Consider the following 24,456-nt stretch of genomic DNA (forward strand, 5'->3'; position numbering starts at 1 on the left):
AACAAGTTTAAAATGCAAAATGTGGTATGTTGATGATATTTAAACTAATTTACCTATTGCCAATGCAAAATTCAACATTTTGGTTGACCAATGAAATGAATAATAATCGTAAAAATTCAATTTCAAAGAATTACATAAATAAAAAGTGTTAAATGCCCTAGTAGGCCTAATGTGATTGGTTTGGATAGGTTGGCATGCCAATAGGGTTCTATTAGCAGTACTGCATATGGCTTCATGCCATTCTGTATTTCATGGCTTCCCATGCCATTCTGTGATATAATAGCCTTTGGCTATGATATTGAGTTGTTATACTCGGGTTTAATCCCCGATAATTATCACAGCTTATTAGCTGTTCTATTGCACACCGGGAGACACAATGTGACCGATGGTGTGATGGTCTGAGGTACTTAGTACCCGATGCAGTTACCGTTTATCGATCCGATCAACTAGTATAGGTTACTCGGGCAGTATTAATAAATTTTACCAAACTTCAATTGAATAATATTGCAATAAATATTTGAGACTTAGTTCACCCAAAAATGTAAACATACATTCTGTACACATGTTTTTATTTTATTTTATTTTATATTATCACCACTAAGCAGAATTGCTTAGCGCGTCGCTTTTGCCACGCAGTATCAAGACATAGTGGGAATCCAGCGGGCCTCATCTGAGGTGAGCCTTCATATCCGCACTCGAGTTCAGAGTCACCTCACATTGCAGTGCATTTGGTAGGACATTAGGCCATTTTGATATTTTGATATTTTGATATTTTGTATTTTGTAACCTTCTGTAATGTATATTATAAATTCATGTAATTATGCTTTTGATGTAAGTATCTATGGAATATGTTCAGTAATAAATTGAGCATTTTTCTTTGAGTTGATTGTGTTTTGAATTGAATTGAATTTTTGAGATACTGAAGTGAATTGAGAAATTATTGAGAATATATTGGAGGTTGATTGAGAATAATGTGATAATATTATTGGAAGTGTTTATAACAGGTTCAGAAGAACTGTTTTTCCAATTTATAGTTGGCACTCTGCTGGATTTTCTATAAAATTTGCGGAAAAATTTAGATTTATCAAAAATTATAAATAAATGAATTAAAAAGGATTAATTGAAATTGAAACATGAATTGGTGTTCCGACACACTGAGTGGCATAACTTGCTCGGCTACACTGTAGACGGGCAAGGGGTGTCACAATTTTATGCAAAATACAATCAATTCCCAAAGTGGCAATACAGTAGTTCTCAAAACCCATAATTAACACAATAATTTCACAATGCATAACTAAACAAAATTTTTTATGAGAAAACGATAAATTAAGGTTTATTATGCACAAACCAGATGTGAGTCGCCTCTAGGCCTTGACTCAGTTTGCCCTATCCTTTTCCAGGTCTTTTTTAGCTGAAACACGAAATTTATAGTGTTTTGGTATCTTATCTCACAATAATTCCAATAATTAATTTATATATGTTCAATTCTAGCTCCAATATGCTTAAACTTACATTCTTGAAAATTTTCATGTTGAGGTTACTATTCATGATACTATTCAAGTCAAAATATTGATTTTCTTATGCTTAATAGGTATGGGAAATCAAATTATACCCACATATCACATTTTGGTTACCTAACTTGTTGGTTTTGGTCATTTTCTCAAAACTTAAGTCTTTTTGGTAAACTTTCAAATTTTCAGTTTTGGTAACCTATTTTGCACTGTTCCATTGGTCATGTTGCTGTTAGAATTTGGCCAAGTTTTCTTCATAGAAATTGTTCCTTAATGTCTTAAATTTATTTCCCTTTTTGAATCACTCCATTTGGAGTTTTGTAGCTCAAGTTATAGCCATTTGAACATAGCTGGCCAGATTGGCCTAACCCAGATTTTTTAGGCAAATTCAGGGTTCTGGCAGTTTTAGGTCACCAATTTTAGGTGACTAAATGTCTTAGTTAAAGGCATAATTTGGGTTTGTATTCTTCATGGAAGTTTTAGGTATATATCTCAGCTTTCTACTGGTAAAATTTCAGGTCATTTAGACCTGCCTAGCCCAAGTTATGTCCAAATGAACAACACTGTTCATTTGGTCATTTTTGTACAGGTCAGATTGCCTAATCCAGATTTGGTCAATTTGTTTACTAGGTTTTAGTTACTTTTTGGGCATAATTCCTGAATGAAAAACGTGTTATTTTGTGTCTAGTTTCATTCCCCATTGGCCTCACACCAATTAGGCTTGTAAATTTTCAGTTTTGGTCCCTAAAAGGGACCTTGGTCATGCTGCCTGCATACTGCCCACATCCAATCCGAATCTCCACTCAATTCCAACACTTTCAAATCACAAATGATCATTTCTCACCTCAAACAAGGTCAAACACACCATTTGACCACTTCTCCAAATTTTTGTCTTCCAAACCCTAGGTTCAAAACTCTAACTTCTATGTTTAGCTCACTTGTTGAATTCTAAATGCATATTTAGTATTTATACACTCATTCATAATTAACTAATTCATAATTTCTATCAAAATTATCCATCCTCAAACCTAAACCCTAGCTGGCTGAATTTCACATTTGGTCCTCCAACAAATATTTTCTTTTGATTTTAAGTTAAACTCTAAGTTACTTGAACTAGAACATAAACATTTAACTACAATTTCCAAGTTTAGATGACTAACCTCAACTTTGATGTTCAATCTTCAATTTTTTTTCTTCTTTTCTTCTTTCTTTCTTGATCAATCCTTTTCTCAAGTTGGTCTAACAAGTTTTAATGGAGAATTTGGGGACAAAGTGGGGTCAGGTGGTTGGAAGAAGCTTAGTTTCAAGCTTTCATGGAGTTTTCTTCAATGGTTAAGTGAAGGAGAGAAGGGCAGCCCGTTGGTGAGGGAGAAGGTCTGATTTTTTATTTTTTTTTAGTGTATTTTTAACTCTTTTAGTCTTAGTTGACTTGGTCAATATTTGTAGGAAAAGTAAAATTAGTTTTGACATCATGATGATGTCATCCAAGTGATGTAAATGAACTTTTTCTTTTTTTTTTCTTTTTCTTTTGTATTTATTTTTCCATTAGTTCTTTAATTTAATTCTTGATCCCAAAATTTTCTTTTCTTCAATTTTATTTGAGAGTCAGGTCAGGAGTCAGCTCTAGGGGTCAATTGACCAAATTGACCCTCCCCGATTCGATCCGGTTTGCAAATAATTTAATATTTCTTCTGGATCCCTGACCTAATTATTTGACCTGCTTAACAATACTTTTTTGTGATTTTATCTTTTCCACTGTATTCACAATAGTCTTAAGGACTGCGACGTCATATTTTACGGTTCAAAATTTGAGTTTAAATCAACCTCGCAGTCCTTCCCAAGAAGGTTACCCATCGCTGTGACTCTCGGCTCATTTAACTTCTTGTGTTCTGTTTTTCTTATTTATACTTAACTAATTGATAATTATTAATTATTTGTGTTCAGGGCTTATCTAGTTGTCTTAGACATGGTTCTAATCCCCTTAATTATCTGGACCGACACCGGTCACCGGAATAGTGTAATTTACTAGGCTATGCAAATAGGGGTGTTATAATTCCCCCCCCCCCCCCCTTAAAATAAATTTCATCCTCGAAATTGTGTTCACTATCTGTCCTCAAATAGTCATACGTGTTGTTTTCTCATGTTTTTCTCACATTTCTACTAGCTTCATAATCGGAATAATGGTCCGTAGCACTTTAATTAATAATATTTACATATCAATTGCTCACCTCGTGTACCAAGTTCCTTATGAGCTTCTGTCATAAGTTAATTTTGAATTCATTTCAATTCTAGGGGTAAGCAAATCTGTGTGCTAATGGATCCACTTTTTTTTTTTTTTCTAGGACCTCGTATGATCCTAGATAATGAGAACTTAGTCTTTCTCCTTTTTACATAATCTTATAATCTTCATTCCTTTGAGTCTGTGTAAGACTTCTAACAATCTCATGTAACGTTTAATTTGTTTGTACAATCATAATCTTTTCTTACTGTTGCTTTAGCAATTATTTTCCTTTGTAGTATTCTCTTTTTTTTGTTTTTTTCTATCGATATTCTATAGCTTATTTTGCACTGATGTGTAGTCATTACTTTCTTTTGTACTGAACTATAATCTTTCAATATTCTAACTTTAGAGTTTTAAATCCCAGGTTAAAATTTTCAAACTCTTTTCCAATAAGAAAACTTTATCTTATATAACTATACCAAAACAGATGCCATTTGCAACTATTCTTATCCTTGTGTACTAATGGGTAGTACGTAGCTCTACACAATAAATCCCAAGTCAGTACTGTAATCTGCAGCTTACAGTACAAACATCATGAATATTGCATAGTTACTATGATACATCCCAATATATCAAACTTCCCTAGTTCTTACTTCTTTCAAATCCACTAATATCTTAAACTTATTTTGATTATGGTATCCACTGACACCTATCAGCAGTAATACCTTTACCCGCATCTAAGGTAGCTATATTACTATAACTTACTTTTATGTTCTCTTGCCTTACCTAATTAGGCTTACTAATTAACTTTATAAATTCTTGTATGCTAGCAAATATTTTTCACTGACAAACACTTCCAAAATTAATTTTAAAAAGACTAGTCACTAACATATCAATTTTTTTTTTTTTTACACATATACATATCTTAGTTAAGGATCGAGAAAATACCAGTAACCAGGTCAGAAGTCTCATCCTCGTCCTTCTGTCGCATAGTGTATACTCTCATTAGAGCATCACCTTGTCCTAGTTGATTCACAGTACTCTGACTTCCAGGTGTACTACCCCTACCTCTGCCTCTCCCTCTACCAACTGTTGGTGAACTCTTAGGGATAGAAACTTGGGCTGATCCTTCTAACGTGGTAAATGATCCATAACGGCGTGGACTTACACAATCCTTAGCAAAATGACCAGTCCCTCATTAAAACATGCTCCTATAGCTCTATAACATACTCCACTATGTGGTTTACCACAAGTTTCACAAAGTCGATCTGACAACATATTTCTGCGTGTCTGTTGAGTTTGCTTATCGGATTGGGATGGTTTCCGTCCAGAAGATCTACCTCTACCCGATTCGCGCGAGCTAGATCCTCCAAAATGTTTTCTTTTCCCTGAACTACTTTTTGTAGTTTGACTAGTAGCTTTTTCTATTTTCTCTTTCTCTTCTGTACTCTTTTCCACTGCTCCTTCTGATTCTATCCTTTCTAGTTCCAGGGCTTGTGAAATCAATTCAGAAAAATTCTGGTGTCAGAACCCCACTACTTGCATTCTCAAGCTAGGCCTCAACCCAATCTCAAACCTCTTACACCAGTCTCTGGGGGTGGTGAACAAACTTCCGGCATAGTGGCTTAGTCGAGAGAAATCCTGCTCATACTCTGCTACAGTTCTATCCCCTTACTTCAAACTTAAAAACTCTTGCAGCTTCATGTCTACATAAGTATCGGGGACCCACTTTTGCCGAAATTCCCTTAAAAACTCTGCCCATGTGAGGACTGGTAGCTCTACCAGGCTGTGGGGGATGGTCTTCCACCACTCATATGCATCCCCTTACATAAGTGACACTAAATACTCGAACTTCAACTCCTCTACACACTGCAGATTTTTTAAAACCCGTTCCATCCTCTCTAACCACTGTTCTACTTCTAGTGGATCCACTGTTCCTTTGAATTCTGTAGCCCCAAATTTCATTAACTTCTCATATTGCCAAGTTAGAAGCTGTGATTGTGCTGTAGGTGCTTGCATCTGAGTTTGTGGTGGCACATTTCCTGCCATTTGTTGGAAAAACACAGCCATCTGCTGTGCAAACTGAGCAGGAAACTGCGGTGCTGGAGTAGGAGCTGGAGTGGCTGACCCACTCACATTCTGGAGTGCTGGGGCTTCTCCTTGGACCTCAGCCTCGACAGATTGCTCCACAAAATGATCTCCCTCTTCCATTCTATTTCCCAAAAATTCCTACTTTCTGAGATCAAACACAAGGAGGTTGGCCTCCGTTAGTGCATATTCATGATGTAAATATGTCATATGTATCAATTTAAGACACTTGAGCAGTTGTACTTATCAAAGAAATATTCACATACATAGTCAAAATTTATTGCAAAACCATGCTCTGATACCACTAAAATATGTCACACCTTACCCCTCTATAAGGCATAACATGATCTTGTAGAATACTTAATGAACTACCGAACTTTACCTACCGATAACTCATTAAGTACCCTACAAGGGATTTTAAAATAATTTTCTTACTTTTATAAGTGGTGAGCATTTTCTAATAGGTATCAAAACATTTAATTTGAGTTTGAAAACTAGTTAAAATTTTTATATCATTTTATTTTTTCGTAAATTTTATAAAAATTTCAGCAGAGTGCCGTCTGTATTTTGAGAAAACAGTTCTTCAAAAACTTGTGAAAACACTTCCAATAATTATTTTCACAACTCCCAACCCAAATTAACTCAAGTCAACACAATTTAATTCAATTCCATAACTCAACCAAAAATTTTTCATCTAAAAATACTTCACAAATTCATTCACATTGCATATAGTACTTAATTTACAAATACAGATCTTAATTTATAAAAAGAAAATCCAAAATAACATTATTACAATTTATTATACAACTGCTCAACTTTACATTGATATGTAAGACATTACAATATTTACATCAAATAACTACAAGGGTATAAATAAATTCCCGTACAAAAAGATCAGTGAAGTCCCAACAATCAGTAGCTCACTCTACTGCTTTTTCCTTGTCTCTATCTGCGACAGTAAAGAAAGCTATCGCCGAGTATAAAAATACTTAGTGGTGCACAATAACATACAAAATGCGTAATATAAAACATTTATAAACAATTTATAATTCAAAAATCTCACAATCACGTTTCACAAATTTTCAAGTCACATTTATCGAAAATCATAATTTTCAAAGCTTAATATAACACAAATTTGATTAAACATTTTAATAATCATAGTGTTGCCAATCAATATCACAACTGAGGTCATGACACAAAATTTCCGAACATGACATGTGTACATCACAATAAGGCAAACTCACCCTACTAATCGAAATCAATGAGGGAGGTGGCTAGCAAGCTAATGAGTACTCATCCAAACTCACCCCTCAAACTGGGAAGCCAGAGAGGGAGGAAAGTGATCAAATATCAAACTCACCTCACAAGTGGAGGAGGAACATATTAATACTGCCATGCCAAGTGTGAATTATAAAAAACAATTTAAATCAAGTTATTCAAATATTTTATGCAAAACACAATCAATTTCTAAAGTCAAATTTCCATTCTGAAAGTGGCAACATAGTAGTTCTCAAAACCCATAATTAACACAATAATTTCACAATGCATAACTAAACAAATTTTTTTATGAGAAAATGATAAATTAAGGTTTATTGTGCACAAACCTTATATGAGTCACCTCTAGGCCTTGACTCAGTTTGCCCTATCCTTTTCCAGATCTTTTTCAGCTCACGAAATTTATAGTGTTTCAGTATCTTATCTCACAATAATTCCAATAATTAATTTATATATGTTCAATTCTAGCTCCAATATGCTTAAACTTACATTCTTGAAAATTTTCATGTTGAGGCTATTATTTATGGTACTATTCAAGTTAAAATATTGACTTTCTTATACTTAATAGGTATGGGAAATCCAATTATTCCCACATACCACATTTTGGTTACCTAACTTGTTGGTTTTGGTTATTTTCTCAAAACTTATGTCTTTTTGGTAAACTTTCAAATTTTCAGTTTTGGTAACCTATTTTGCACTGTTCCATTGGTCATGTTGCTGTTAGAATTTGGCCAAGTTTTCTTCATAGAAATTGTTCCTTATTGTCTTAACTTTATTTTCCTTTTTTAATCACTTCATTTGGAGTTTTGTATCTCAAGTTATAGCCATTTGAACATTGCCGACCGGATTGGCCTAACCCAGATTTTTTGGGCAAATTCTAGGTTCTGGCAGTTTTAGGTCACTAATTTTGGGTGACTAAATGACTTGGTTAAGGGCATAATTTGGGTTTGTGTTCTTCATGAAAGTTTTAGGTCTATATCTCAACTTTTCTACTGGTAAAATTTCATGTCATTTAGACCTGCCGAGCCCAAGTTATGACCAAATGAACAAACACTGTTCATTTGGACATTTTTGTACAGATCAGATTGCCTAATCCAGATTTGGTCAATTTTTTCACTAGGTTTTAGTCACTTTTTGGGCATGATTCCTGAATGAAAAATGTGTTATTTTGTGTCTAGTTTCATTCCCACTTAGCCCCACACCAATTGGGCTTCTAAATTTTCAGTTTTGGTCCCTAAAATGGACCTTGGTCATGCTGCCTACATACTGCCCACATCCAATCCGAATCTCCACTCAATTCCAACACTTCCAACATACCCCAATTGGTCACAAATGATCATTTCTCACCTCAAACAAGGTCAAACACACCATTTGACCACTTTTCCAAATTTTTGTCTTCCAAACCCTAGGTTCAAAACCCTAACTTCTATGTTTAGCTCACTTGTTGAATTCTAAATGCATATTTAGTATTTATGCACTCATTCATACTTAACTAATTCATAATTTGTATCAAAATTATCCATCCTCAAACCTAAACCCTAGCTGGCTGAATTTCACATTTGGTCCTCCAACAAATATTTTCTTTTGATTTTAAGTTAAACTCTAAGTTACTTGAACTAGAACATAAACATTTAACTACAATTTCCAAGTTTAGATGACTAACCTCAACTTTGATGTTCAATCTTCAATTTTTTTTCTTCTTTTCTTCTTTCTTTCTTGATCAATCTTTTTCTCAAGTTGGTCTAACAAGTTTTAATGGAGAATTTGGGGACAAAGTGGGGTCAGGTGGTTGGAAGAAGCTTAGTTTCAAGCTTTCATGGAGTTTTCTTCAATGGTTAAGTGAGGGAGAGAAGGGCAGCCAGTTGGTGAGGGAGAAGGTCTGATTTTTTTTTTTTTAGTGTATTTTTAACTCTTTTAGTCTTAGTTGACTTGGTCAATATTTGTAGGAAAAGTAAAATTAGTTTTGACATCATGATGATGTCATCCAAGTGATGTAAATAAACTTTTTCTTTTTTTTTTCTTTTTCTTTTGCATTTATTTTTCCATTAGTTCTTTAATTTAATTCTTGATCCCAAAATTTTCTTTTCTTCGATTTTATTTGACAGTCAGGTCAGGAGTCAGCTCTAGGGGTCAATTGACCAAATTGACCCTCCCCGATTCGATCCGGTTTGCAAATAATTTAATATTTCTTCCGAATCCCTGACCTAATTATTTGACCAGCTTAACAATACTTTTTTGTGATTTTCTCTTTTTCACTGTGTTCACAATAGTCCTAAGGACCGCGACGTCACATTTTACGATTCGAAATTTGAGTTTAAATCGACCTCGCAGCCCTTCCCAAGAAGGTCACCCATCGCTGTGACTCTCGGCTCATTTAACTTATCGTGTTCTATTTTTCTTATTTATACTTAACTAATTAACAATTACTAATTATTTGTGTTTAGGGCTTATCTAGTTGTCTTAGACGTGGTTCTAATCCCCTTAATTATCTGGACTGACACTGGTCACCGGAATAGTATAATTTACTAGGCTATGCAAATAGGGGTGTTACAAGATCAGTACAAACAATTTTAGCTTCTTAAGCCAAATGGAGGGCATTTTGGTCATTTCGTCTTCAAAGATGATTTTAACCAACTTGTTCAATTGAGTAAATAAATTATATAACATAAAATATAAATAAATATTATTAAAAATTTAATTGAAAATAAGTACAAAAGAAAAGAAAGGAAAATAAATTAAAGTTGGAATTATGACGTCATTATGATGTCATTAAGAAGGCCTCCACCAATCAAAACTGAACAACCACATTTAAATCAAATAAAAAGAGATAAATGAGATGAAAAAAAAAATTTGCTTTCTTCATCTTCAACCAGCCAGCCAACATAAGAAGAGAGAGAGAAGAGAGAAAACCCCATTGATAATTGTTTACAAGCTTGAGTTCACCCGCCAAATCACCATAAAACCCTATCTAGTCTTCACAAAAATTTATCCTCACACCTAGAGTAAGACTTGGACAGCAAAAAGAAAGAGAGAAAGTAGAGTTGGCAAGCTTGAGAATTTCTTCAATGGAGGTTAGTGCATATTAACCTTCAAATCTTGTTTATTTCTTGAATTTAGCTTAAATATGAGTAAATAATTAAGAAATTAGAAGAAATCATGTATAAAAGTGAGAAGGAAAATTTGGGCAGCAACCATAAGAGGAGGAATTGATGGGTTTTGTTGAATTAAAACATGAATACAAGCTTAGATAAGGGTATATGTGTGATTGATAACCTTAGTTGGTGTGAAATTGCAGGGAAATTGATTATGGAAGTTAGGGTTTGGAGCAAACTTAGGGTTTTGATCATGTGTTGGTGTATGGAAGTCCTAATGGTCAATTAGTGACCATTTGGCTATATTTGATGAGGAATTGAAGTGATTTATGCTAAGGGAATTAAGGTTAGGTATGCTGCCTTAGGTGACCTGCAGGGCTGTGAGTCTAGCAGGTTTGGGCAGTTGCAACTTGAGTTGTGTGGGTTTAATTGGTACAGGGCCAATTGAACATGAAACTAGACATATAATGGCACAACTTTGATGATGAAATTTTTCATAGAAAGTAAACTTAGAATACCCTAAAAGTTGACCAAATCCAGGTAACCAACCTACTGGTCCTAAAAATTGACCAAGTGAACAGTATTTGTTCAAATGGTCATAACTCAGTGTAGAAAGGTCCAATTGACCTGAAATTTATATTAATGTAAAGCTTAGACAATTTAGAATAACTTTCACGCAGAACACAAACTCAAATTCTAGACTTAACCTAATGGAATTGTCCACTAAAATCAAGACACCAAATCTGGCAGAACCAATTCTGCCCAGAATTTTGGGTACAGGTCAATCCGGCCAGTTATGGTAATATAGCCATAACTTGAGCTAAAAAACTCCAAATGGAGTGATTCAAAAAGGAAAATTGAACTAGACACAATAAGAAATTACTTTTATTCAGAATATTTGACCAAATTCTCACTGTAGAATTGCCTAATGAAATAGTGAACTCTAGCACTCAAAACTGAAATTTTTTATTTGTTTCCTATTGGTTTGAAGTATTGATTGACAACCAATGCCAACACTTTTATGAACTAAAATGTGGTAATCTTATGTGGTTAGAACTCATGTAACTATTATGTATTAAAAAGTCAACTAATTGAGTGAATAGTAATATGTGAATAGTAACCCCAAAAATATAAAGAATAATAAAAGAAATTAAAGAAGCCATTATGATTGATATTGTATATAATGTGATTAGTGAATTGTGATTTTTGAATTTGAGTGACCCTAAAACATAGAAGAATGTTTTAAGCACAATGGTGCATGAGAACCGTTGATGAGAATTGTGATCATATGAATGATCAAATGAATGTATAAATTATAATGAATGCATAAATTATGTAGAATTTTATTTTAGAAATTTATACTTCTATTAGTAATAAAAATTAAAACGTTATAAATTATAATTGGAACATATAATGAAATAATGATACTTATGAACCCTTAATGGTACTAATGTGCCCATGTATTGCCTAGACACGTGTGTAAGATTGGACAAATTAGCATTCCAATAGGGTATTATTTTAGCAGTGCTGCGTAAGGCTTTATGCCTGTATTCATGGCTTTATGCCCGCACTCATGGCTTTTATGCCCGATTATATGTTATCATGGCTTTTAGCCATACTAATATGTTATCATGGCTTTTTAGCCATTCTGACTGCATACGTGGTTAACGTTCCACATTTCACGTCCCATGGTATGACGACCCGAGGCACCCCGATGTCCAATGCCAACGACCCGATATCCAGTTTAGTCAGCTTGTCATAGGTTACTTGGGCAGTGAAATTTATTGAAATGAGTTAAGAATAATGGCAACTGAAAATATTAGCAATTAAATAAAGAGTAAGAATATTTAAAATAAATTAGATTAGTTATTTAGTAGAAAGAATTGAAATGAATTGGAATGATATTAAAATTTAATTATTATGAAGTAATCTGCAATAACCTAGAAAGTATTGAATGAAATAATGAAAAGATTTGAAAAAGAGGTATAAGTATATTACTACTGTGAATTTAGGAATAAATTGCTTTGTAAGAGGAATAAATTAGAATGAAAAATAGTTGATAGTAGAAGTATTATATTAAATTAGATTAAATTCCAGAGTATCCAAAGTATAATCCATTTCTTTCTTTATTTGTATATATTATTTTCTTTGTTATATTATTGCACCACTAAGCAGCAATGCTTAGTGCGATGTATTTTTCCTTCACGCAGGTACTGAAGTTAAAATCTAGTAGACAATTGACTGGTGTCGCAATAGATTTTGCGGTCGCCTGGACGATCACTCACCGAAGTGGGAAAAAGTGAGGAGTCGCCACCTTAGTTTTGAGGGAAACTAAAGAAAACCATTTGAGAAGTTAAATTAAAAATGAAACCACTTCAAAACAGAGATTCTAAGTTCGGGGTCCGTAAACGGGTGGGGAAGGTGTTAGGCACCCCACCTCATCCCTTAATAAGGGTAAGTAGATTTAATTCTGTGTCCTTTATAAATTAGTTAGGAGGGCTTAGGCGGCAATGTTAATCCTTTTGGTAGAAGGAATATTTGATTTTTCACTAAATTTGGATCACCCAGATACATAAGTAAATGAGACAACCTCAGTGAACGGGTGTGAGAATCGGATAAGAACTCTCCTCCGATCTCTTTTAAGTTATTCATTAAAATTTTGAGGGGAGACCGGATAAGAACCCTCCTCCGATCCCCTTTAAGTTATTTATTTAAAATTTTGAGGATGAGACCGGATAAGAACTCTCCTCCGATCTCTTTTAGACGTTTATTAAAATTTGGGGTTGAGACCGGATAGGAACTCTCCTTCGATCTCTTTTAATAGTTATTTATATTTTGAGTTGTGACCGGATAAGAACTCTCTTCCGGTCCCTATTTAATAGTTATTAAAATTTTGGATTGAGACCGGATAAGAACTCTCCTCCGATCTCTTTTAAATTAGAATTTTGAGTTGAGACCGGATAAGAACTCTCCTCCGACCTCTTTTAAATTAGAAGGGAGCCTGAAAGGGATTTTTCCGATCTCCCGAATTTTGGTGTCCTAAGAACCTAAAGATAATGATCCTGAAGTTCAAAGATGTTGGGAATAAGCCTTCACGATACCTTTTGGCTAAATGGGGAAAACTAGACTCGATTTACCGACCTTCCATGTGTTCATTTTTACCAATGTCTATTAATACCCGACCTATTCTGTTTCGTTTACTTTGGTTTTGTTCCACTTTATGACATCTTTGTCGCATGGCTGTTTACGTCAACCTAATAGTTTGGCTATCTTCCTGACGTGTTATTCAGGTCCTCTCTTTTAAAGGAGACCCCTAAGTTGCAGCTACCTACGTTTACCCAACCATTTACATACTACTAGGAGTTAGAAAACTTGTTTTCGGAAATGACGGAGATCAATAAAATGAACTGATCACTAAAAAGATGATTTGAGAGTGACTTTCTTTGGGATTGCTTGTGCAGAAATACTCTTGAAGAAAATCGCAGATGTAAGAAGAACAAGGAAAATGCGGAAAATAAACGTAGACACTTAATAAAACAGTAGCATGAACTCTTACAACAACATTCTTCTTGGGTTCTCTTGTACAAAATAATCTTGAAGAAAGTTGTAGATGTATGAAGAACAAAGGAAGTGCGGAAAATAAACGTAAACAGCAGTATGAACTCTTACCTGTGAGGAGCCGGGTCTACTAAAATAGTTACGGGGTGGCAAACAGGGATGAGACAGTGGACTGATTAGCCTGAGGGTGGTGTTCTTCGTGAACTGGAGGATACTTAGCTAAAGAAATGAGTGATATGAAGTTGATCTTGGGCAGTGAAAACAGAGATGATAAAAGACAGAAAGTGAGAGTATGACCAGATAATGAACAAACTGGAAATATAGAGTTCCAGTATTCAAAATCTCTTCAAGAAAACACTTCAGAAAACTAGTTTCCAAAGTCTTTTTAATCAACACTTCTAAATAGCAGAGTAACAAACTAAATGAACTTTCAGAGTTCCTCTGCTATAATAACAGCCTCTTGTCTATTTTTTTCTTGCCCGTCCGTTGAACAGTTTTTATGCAGGTATTTATAGGAATCGGGTGCTCTTCGTGAAGGGTCAGGATTTATTTTGAGGGAGATGGAGGGTCAAGATTTCGAAGGACATGATCGGAGGTTCAGGAATTAAAGAGAATCAAAATGAATGGTTGAGATCACTCTTCATAATATTTGTCCTTTTCTTCTTTCCATCTGACGGTCCCAAATTTCCTTGTCCGGAACGATCCGAGGGTTAAGAGCGAAAGACGCTGGTATTGTCGTCTTCTCTCTTGATCTAAGGGTTCCGGGTTTGTCCTTACAAGTGGGATCAACGGTGGAGATTGGGATGTACAGGACTGTCATGACATACCCTGGCACCTGTCAGCATTGCGGGCGATTCTTTGGCGTGCGGTGGGGATCTAAATGCGCAATGCCTTAACTACCTCGGCTCACGATTCGGCGATGGTTATTGGAATTTGTCTTATTCCTTTGCCTACCGATCCCTCCTCTTTCGATCTCTTTCACATGTTCTTTCGTCTTTGGTCTCCCACCTTCCGATCTACTATTCGATCTTTTCCCTTCTTCAGTCGGTCTTGGTCAACGTATTAATTGTCCCTCGATTCCGAAGCATTAAGCCGTTTTACATTCGACAATAAATGCTCATTTTCCCCTATATATACTCCTCGCAGAGACATTTCTTTCATCGATTTTCCTCTCTTCTTTTCTTACTTTCCACTGTTCATTGCTCGGTGGAAGTTACGGCTATAAGCGTGGCTTTGATCTTTTCCGATGAACTTCTTTACTCACCGATGAAAATTCACGATCCGGTGATCGAATGACCTTAGCGGCGATGGTGAGAGGGTGGATTTGACCGATCTGTATTGCGGACCTTAGTTGTAGCGATCTCGAGTCGCTCAACCGAGTTCATTCGGTTTCTCATCACATTGAGTGTTAAACGGTTTTCCTCCACATTGGGTGTTAAACGGTAGTCGGTTTCGGTGGTAACATCCGTGACGATGTCTCTCATCTTCATGGGAGTCATAATCACCCCATCTGAGCTGCACATCTATCCGATGCCAACAGCCGGTCTCCTGGTCAAACACATCTTTTGATTCAGCCACAAGACTAGGCTTTGACATAGGCCTTTTAGATAGGATGTTCCACCGGTCTCTAGAGATCGCCCAAATGATGTAATCCTAAAATGTAATCAGATCTCTAGAGATCGCCCAAATGATGTAGTTAGACCTTTATTGTAGTCCGATCCCTAGAGATCGCCCAAATGATGTATTTTATTTTCAATGCAATCCGATCTCTAGAGATCACAGAAATGATGTGATCCAATGTTAGTGTAATCCGATCCCTAGAGATCGCCCAAATGATGTAATCCGATCTTTGAAAATAAAAACTTTATTTTATCGGTTATCATCTTATTATTTTTGCATTGATTATTTTTCCGATCTCTAATGTGGTTATCCGATCTGGTTCTTTACCTGAATGACACTTAACTGATCCTTTATTCAAAATATTTAACTTATTATGCCGATCTCCAATTAACCGATCTCTGAACATTCGGATATTTGAGAGAAGTGTCAGAACAGCTGTCGAGTCCCACCAATCGATGCGCTGCCTAGAACCTCGCGAGCATTAAATGCTTGGACTAGTATAAATAGGGGTGGGAGGGTTAGCCAGTTGTTCTCTCATTCCATTTTCAATCCCCTGCTCACAACTTCGAAGTTCTCTCGTTTTCTCAAGTTCTTCCGACACCGATCAGACTCCGTTAAGGGCTTTGATCCTCTTTTTAATTTAAATTCTTTGTTTCTTTTGAAAATGAACGGTGCCGAAGGTCAGAGAGCGGCGAGCCCTCCTTCGATTCAGTTCTCGTGGTCATCGTCTGATGAAGAAGAGGCAGTCGGGCCAAGCGTTCAACAAGAACCTCCCAGGGCCTCCGCTCCAACTCGGGGGCGCGTCATACCATCGAGGCTCGCACCTTCTTCAGGGAGAGAGACTCTCCCTATAGACGAGCTACCGTCGGTTCTTCGAGAATCCGATCTGCAATCGTTCAGCCAAGAATATAATATTCGGCCTGATTCGTACGAGCTAATCAAGTGCCACGGCGATCTTCGTGTCGATCACTCCTTTGAAGAGAATGACATGGTTATGGTGTACGAGGAACAGTTAAAGGCCGGTCTGAGGTTCCCTCTAGACGATTTCTACAAGGAGGTCTTAAAACTTCACCGAGCATGCATTGTTCAAATTCACCCCAACTCGTGGCGGATCTTGGTAGCCTTCCGAGGTCTATGCCGAGCTAAGGGAATCAGACCTACGGCTAAGGTGTTATTGAGCCTGCAGACTAACTCGTGAAAGGATGACGAACACTGGTTCTTTCAGGCGAAGCCTAATTGCGGGCTCTTTTCCGATTTGCCCTCATCCCTTAAGAATTGGAAGAACCGTTTCTTCATTCTGAGGAGCAAAGATCCGAGCTGCTTTGAGGACTTCCCTCGTAGCTGGTGGTACCAGGGGCCCTTGCTTCCGAGGCACATTACCCTGAGTCAGGAGGAAAGTTTAATAGTGATGGATCTGAAGAGTCAGGCCGCCACTCAAAAGTATTCTTGTTTGGATGCGGTGTTGCCGAAATTGCACCATTGGACTATTCAATTGCTCACTGGCCAAGACCGCGAACTTCCGCTCTCTGACCTCGGCATTTGTATTTTCTATATCTCGGTTCTCACGACCTTAGCGATCTCACTAACCTTTTCTTTGTGCAGGTATGGCGGGTGGTGAGGTTCTAGGAAGTGGAAGAAGGAAGAGAGATCTCGGAAGATAAAGGAGATGAAGCGTTGAACGACTTCAAACACCGGTCATGAGCACAGGGAGATACAAAGAGACCCGCCTCAACCTTCGGGTCCGCGACCTCGAGCTGTCCGATCTCCTCCTAGAACGGAAGAGCGACCTCGACTCTTTCGGTTGTCCCAAGCACGGAAAGGGGGCCTTCTCAATCTTACGGGAGGACCTCCTCTCGTGGCGCCTGAAGTTAATGGAGTCTTTGAAGAATAACCGATGCAGGAGAACCCGGTTTTGCCCAAGTCTTGGGGTCTTCCATCTTTCTTCGGGAGGATCGGGACAGGCTATCCTCGGCAGCCTTGATGACATCTTGACTCACTCCATGAGTGCGAATGTGGAGTGCCTGGTGAATCAGACCATGGTTTGGGAAAAGGTCCAGCGTCTGGGTAAGGAGATCGGGAAGAAAAATCAGGAATTGGCTTCCCTCCGATCCCAACTCTCATCCGCTCGGGATTATATATCTCAAGTCGAGGGACGGGCAAAGTTCCATGAAGACAGGCTGGCCGAACAGAATCATATTTTGGCTGAGAGGGAGCGTGCTCTTGGGGAAGTCCAGGCGCTTCACGCCAACGAAGCTGCTCAGGTCGCCCAACTCATCGAGGAGCTTAAGGAAAAAGACGAGGAGCTTAAGGCGAAGGATGAGGAGCTTAAAGAGAAGGATGAAGAGATGGTGACAGGGATAGCCGGAGCTTATGTGAATGCTCACAAGGATCTCTTGGCCGAACTCCAAAAGCGCTACCCTGAAGAGGACTTCTCCTGGATGGATGACCTGGCTCCAGGGCGGCGAAGATAGTGAGGAGGAAGCCGAAGGTGAGGAGAGAGGGGAGTGATCCAAATGTAGATCAGTGGGGTGATCCCCCAGCCGAATAACTTGTACAGATTATGACATGAAATGGAATGCCTCTTTGTTCAATGAATGATTGTGATCGGAAAATTTTAAACCATTGTTTGTCTGAGTATTTGATTGTATGAGCACATCAAAACAAAAACTAAATGTGATTATTAATCTAAGTATGAGAGATCGGAAAGCACTTTAAGCATGAGATCGGTAGGGAAGAAATGCTGAACGGAACTTGATTGAAAATTTAACTCGAACACTTAAGATCGGAATCCTCATTAAATCGAACCAAAACTTTAGCTCTTAAACTTTCGGAAAGGAGGTCGGCAATAAAACTGGTAGGAAAAGATCTAGTGCCAGCTCATTTTATTTATCAACAGAGATCAGGAATATACTTGACAGGTCCGGAAATTCGACAATGGGTTTGGGAGGTCGGTAAATGATTTGAGAGATCGGCGAGGCTTTAATGAATGTGAGGACTTAGCATTGATTCAATTCTTTGTGAGGAGAGATCGGAAATGTGACCGCCTATCAAAGAGGGATCGGAAACGTGATTAGCTGTTCAAAGAAGAATTTTTATTGATTCTAGGGGTCGGCCAAAATATGGTGTCGACAGCTGCCCCTCTTTACATAATTTCTATTAAAGGAAAATTTTCCGTATAGGAATTATGTAAAGATTCCGACTCATATTTTGGACGATTAGGTGTTTGAAGTTAAGGAACTAAAGTACACCTAAGTTAATGACCTAGAAATAGGCAACAGAAGTTAGACCCAAATTAACTTGGATCAAAGAATCGGGGAATAAAAATTGAAATCAACTTAGATCAAGGATCCAGAGGTTGATGACAGAAAACGTAAATTGCAGGAAACTAAAACCAGATAATGTAGATTGCATGAAATTAAAATCAACTTAGATCAAGGAACCAGAGGTTGATAGCAGAAATGTAAATTGCAAGAAATTAAAATCAACTTAGATCAAGGAACCAGAGGTTGATAACAGAAATGTAAATTGCATGAAATTTAAAATCAACTTAGATCAAGGAACCAGAGGTTGATAACAGAAATGTAAATTGCATGAAATTTAAAATCAACTTAGATCAAGGAACCAGAGGTTGATGACAGAAATGTAAATTGCAGGAAATTAAAATCAACTTAGATCAAGGAACCAGAGGTTGATAACAGAAATGTAAATTGCATAAAATTTAAAATCAACTTAGATCAAGGAACCAGAGGTTGATAACAGAAATGTAAATTGCATGAAATTTAAAATCAACTTAGATCAAGGAACCAGAGGTTGATAACAGAAATGTAAATTGCATGAAATTTAAAATCAACTTAGATCAAGGAACCAGAGGTTGATGACAGAAATGTAAATTGTAGGAAATTAAAATCAACTTAGATCAAGGAACCAGAGGTTGATAACAGAAATGTAAATTGCATGAAATTAAAATCAACTTAGATCGAGGAACCAGAGGTTGATGACAGAAATTTAAATTGCATGAAATGTAAATTGTAGGAAATTAAAATCAACTTAGATCAAGGAACCAGAGGTTGATAGCAGGAAATTTAAATTGCATGAAATGTAAATTGTAGGAAATTAAAATCAACTTAGATCAAGGAACCAGAGGTTGATAACAGAAATGTAAATTGCATGAAATTTAAAATCAACTTAGGTCAAGGAACCAGAGGTTGATAACAGAAATGTAAATTGCAGGAAATTAAAATCAACTTAGATCAAGGAACCAGAGGTTGATAGTGGAATGTAAATTGCAGGAATTTAAAATCAACTTAGATCAAGGAACCAGAGGTTGATAACAGAAATGTAAATTGCATGAAATTAAAATCAACTTAGATCAAGGAACCAGAGGTTGATAACAGAAATGTAAATTGCATGAAATTAAAATCAACTTAGATCAAGGAACCAGAGGTTGATGACAGAAATGTAAATTGCAGGAAATTAAAATCAACTTAGATCAAGGAACCAGAGGTTGATAACAGAAATGTAAATTGCATGAAATTTAAAATTGTAGGAAATTAAAATCAACTTACAAGGCAAGTCTAACCCTGACACATGAAGTTCTTTCCCTGACGAAGTGTACTTAACAAGATACCGAAGGCCGATGATTAACGGAAAAGAAGTTGCAAGACTTGACCTATAACCCCATTTTCTTCAAATGCCCCTCTTCTGTTCCCGATTTTCTTCTTATTCTATGGAAAGCGCCCTCGCGGGTTTTCACTTTCTTTCCGTCCATTTAACCAGAAGCGCCCTTTCGGGTTTTCACCTCTAGTTTTTTTTTTTTTTGAACGGCCATTCCCTGCAAATCTCATAATAAAGTACGTGAGGTTATCAATTTTTGAATTCAAATCTTATGGCAAAAATTTAACTAATTAATAGCACATTAAACAAGGATAGTATTAAAAGGTGAGTAAATAGGAAAACGAAAGCAGAAGGAATAAAGTATGACTTTATTATGGCTTCAAGAGAAACATGGATAGACTTTGAAAGGGAAGGTACAAGGATAGATTTCACATAATCCTTATAGTTGGTTTTGAAGTCTTTTAACTGCCATTATTTCAGGTTCTCTGAAGCCTCCTGTCGTAACGGTCTCCATCCTTGGTTTCATACCCCCTTCCTTATTTCTCCGTTTTGGTCCTTGGGATGCCCTTTTGGGTTTTCACCCCAAGTTTTTTTTTTTTTTTTTTTTTTTTTTTTGGACGCCCTTTCGGGTTTTCATCCTTCACTCGTTTATGCATAATACCTCTTGTGATGTCGGCATTCACAGTCTCTGAAACTCTTCGCCGTCCATTTGGGTCAAGATCAAGGCTCCTCGGAAAATGCCCTTTTAACCACATAGGGTCCCTCGTATGTTGGTGACCATTTGCCGTGGATCGTTTTGGTTCGACAAAGACTTTCTTGAACTAAGTCCCGGGTTGGAATTGGCGTGGCGAACGCTTTTATCAAATGCCTAGCCATTCTCCTCGATATAATTGCCCATGACATGCTGCTAACCTTTTCTCATCAAGCAAGTTTAATCGATCCAACCTTGGTGAATCCATTCGACTCATCAATTCGACTCCTTGAGATTCTTAGGGAAGGATTTCAACTTCAATGGCACATCGCCTCCATACCATAGACCGGCGAGTATGGAGTTGCCGGTTGAGGTCCTCACGGAAGTCGGTATGCGTGAAGAGCGTAAGTGAGCATATCATGCCAATCCCTATATGTGACCGTCATTTTCCGGATTATCCTCTTTAAATTTTTGTTTGCAGCTTCCACTGCTCCATTCATCTGGGGACGGTACGGGGAGGAATTGAGATGCCGGATTTTGTATTGATCACATAATTCTTGAATCTTTGGACCATTCAAGTTCTTGGTATTATCAGTGACAATTTCATTCGGGAGACCATGCCGGCAGATGATGTTGCTTTTGAAGAATTTAAGGAACGTGTTCTGCGTGATGTGAGCATACGACGTTACTTCGACCCATTTGGAGAAATAGTCGATGGCCACTAGGATGAATCTGTGCCCATTGGATGCCTTAGGATTGATAGGACCGATCACATCGATGCCCCACATTGCAAAAGGCCATGGTGAGACGAGGTTGAACAGTTTATGAGGTGGGACGTTTATCGGATCGGCATAGATCTGACACTTATGGCACTTCCGGAAATACTCGATGCTATCCCTCTCCATTGTGGTCCAAAAATACCCACGTCGCATGATTTGCTTAGCCATCATGTGTCCATTGACATGAGTCGCACAATTTCCCTCATGTGTCTCAAAGAGGATTCTCTTTGCTTCTTTTGCATCTACACATCTCAGTAATTCGCCGTTGGAGCTCCTCTTGTATAGGGTTTCTCCACTGGGGAAGTATCCCAATGCTAATCTCCGAATCATCTTCTTTTCATTTTTGGTTGCCTCGAGGAATTCTGCAGTTCTACAATAGACCGGGATGTCATGATACCAAGGCTTTCCATCGGGTTCTTCTTCAATCGTGAAGCGGTATTTGGTTCATCCCTTGCTTTAACCCTCAATGCTTGAGTTGTCTGCCCTTCTTCCATTTGGGCCATAACGGCTAGAGTAGCTAAAGCATCAGCAAATTGATTCTTGTCTCTGCTAAGATGAGTGAAAGAGATTTCTTCGAATTCCCTAATCAGCTCCAGTAAGTACTTCTGATATGGGATCAACTTGGGATCTTTGGTTTGCCATTCTCCCTTGACTTGATAAATTATCAGAGCCGAGTCTCCGTACACCTCCAGCTTTCTGATTTTCATCTCGATAGCAGCTTGTAGACCCATTACACAAGCTTCATACTCTGCGACATTGTTGGTACAGTCAAACCTCAACTTGACAGCTATCGGGAAGTGTTTTCCGTCCGGGGATATCGATCTGACTCGATTCCGTTTCGGATAAATTGTTGCTCCATCAAAATACATTTCCCATACATGGCGGGCCTCTCCTCTTCGCCGTCTACTTCATTAATATGCTCATCGAGAACTCAAAATCGAGCTTCATAATCTGGATAGGATTTTTACGCTAGGAGGTCGGCAATTCTGTGCCTTTCACCGCTTTCCGGGTCATGTAGACTATGTCATACTGGGAGAGTATAACCTGCCACTTAGCTATCCTTCCTGGCACGAATGGGCTCTCGAATACATATCTAATAGGATCCATCCTGGAGATGAGCCATGTCTTGTGATTCAACAGGTAGTGCTTGAGGCGATTTCTTTGTCGAGCTAACGCAGCAAGTCTTTTCTAAGGAAGAATACCTTGACTCACAATCGTTGAATTTCTTACTTAGGTAATAAATGGCCCTCTCTCTTCGGCCGGTATCATCATGTTGTCCCAAAACACATCCCATTGAATTCTTTGAGCGCCATGTACGATTATCAAAGGCACGCCCGCCATACAGTGGAACCAATACAGGTGGATTTGTGAATCTTGCTTGATTTTCTCAAAAGCCTCTTGACAAACTGAATCCCACTGAGTAGAGTTGTTTTTCCGGAGTAATCTGAAAATAGGCTCAGCTTTGGCAGTGAGATTAGAAATAAACCTCGAAATGTAGTTTAGCTTTCCCAGAAAACTGCGCACCTCCCTTTCTGTTTTTGGGGATGGCATTTCTTGAATAGCTCGAACCTTGTCTGGATCTACTTCTATCCCTTTCTCGCTTACTATGAATCCCAACAACTTTCCCGATTTAGCTCCGAATATGCATTTAGCGGGGTTGACTTCAAGTGGTACTTCCTGAGCCTTTCGAATACCCTCCTCATCACCTGAACGTGGCTCTCTTCTCCCCTGGATTTAATGATCATATCATCCACGTACACCTCCACTTCTTTATGCATCATGTCATGGAATAATGTGACCATTGCGCGCTGGTAAGTAGCCCCTGCATTTTTCAACCCGAAGGGCATGACCCGATAGCAGAATACTCCCCATTGAGTGGTGAAAGCAGTTTTATCCTTGTCTTCTTCGTCCATTGGGATCTGATTGTACCCTGATGCCCCATCAATACAGGAACACCTGCCCAATCCATGACATTGTCAACTAACACATCAATGTGGGGAGAGGAAATCATCTTTCAAGCTAGCTTTATTAAGGTCCTGTAGTCAACGCACACTCGACTCTCCGTCCTTCTTCATTCACGACAGCGTTAGCCACCCATTGGGGATATTTGACCACTTCCAAGAATCCGGCGTCATACTGTTTCTTGACTTCATCCCGAACCTTGAGCAGAGTGTCGGGATTCATTCTCCTTAGTTTCTGCTTCACCGGAATTGTTCCTGGGATTAAGGGAATTTTGTGCGTCACTATCTGAGGGTCCAAACCCACCATATCATCATAGCTCCAGGAAAACACGTCGAGGAATTCCTTAAGCAGACAGATCATATCTCCCAATTCCTCACTCTCCACTACCTTAAGTTCCCTTTTTACTTCCTCCGTGCCTAAGTTTATTGTGCGCGTTTCGTTTTCACAAGGCATGAGGGAGGGTTCATCTTTTTCATCGTCTTCTTCTGTAAGGTCTTCCTCAGAATCACTTGAAGTAATGGCAGTTATGGGGATTTCAAAATTAACGGAGGATTTTACGAGTCTATTGGATTATTAGGTGTTAATTGATGAATGGTCCTGAATGAATAAAGAATAGAACATGTTATAAGGATGGAATTTAAAAAGGAAAGAAAGAGAGTGTTGGATTTAAAAATGCGCTATCAATTCATTAATAATATTAATGCCGTAAGAAAAGGTCCATTTACAGTATTACACTTGTCACCATGGACAAAGTGATCAAGTGTAGATAACCAGAGGTACTTTACTCGAGATTGAGTGCAGGGGATATTCTCCGTTGTCCGGTTGTTAAGCTCTGCCCCTCAACCCTTTGGCGAGACTAGGGCCTCATACAAGGAGTCGGTTGGATGACATCGATGGATGGATCATCGGGTGATTCTTACGTATTTGCGGATGTTGAATGGCCAGGTTTGGTGAAGATCTCCGTGATTCTCGGGACTACTTTCATCTTTCCCATCTTACGGTCAAACCTCCGATCCGAAGTATTTTCCTCATCGAATCGCCCATC

Source organism: Hevea brasiliensis, chromosome 4 (assembly GCF_030052815.1).
Source record: "Hevea brasiliensis isolate MT/VB/25A 57/8 chromosome 4, ASM3005281v1, whole genome shotgun sequence".
Taxonomy (NCBI): Eukaryota; Viridiplantae; Streptophyta; class Magnoliopsida; order Malpighiales; family Euphorbiaceae; genus Hevea; species Hevea brasiliensis.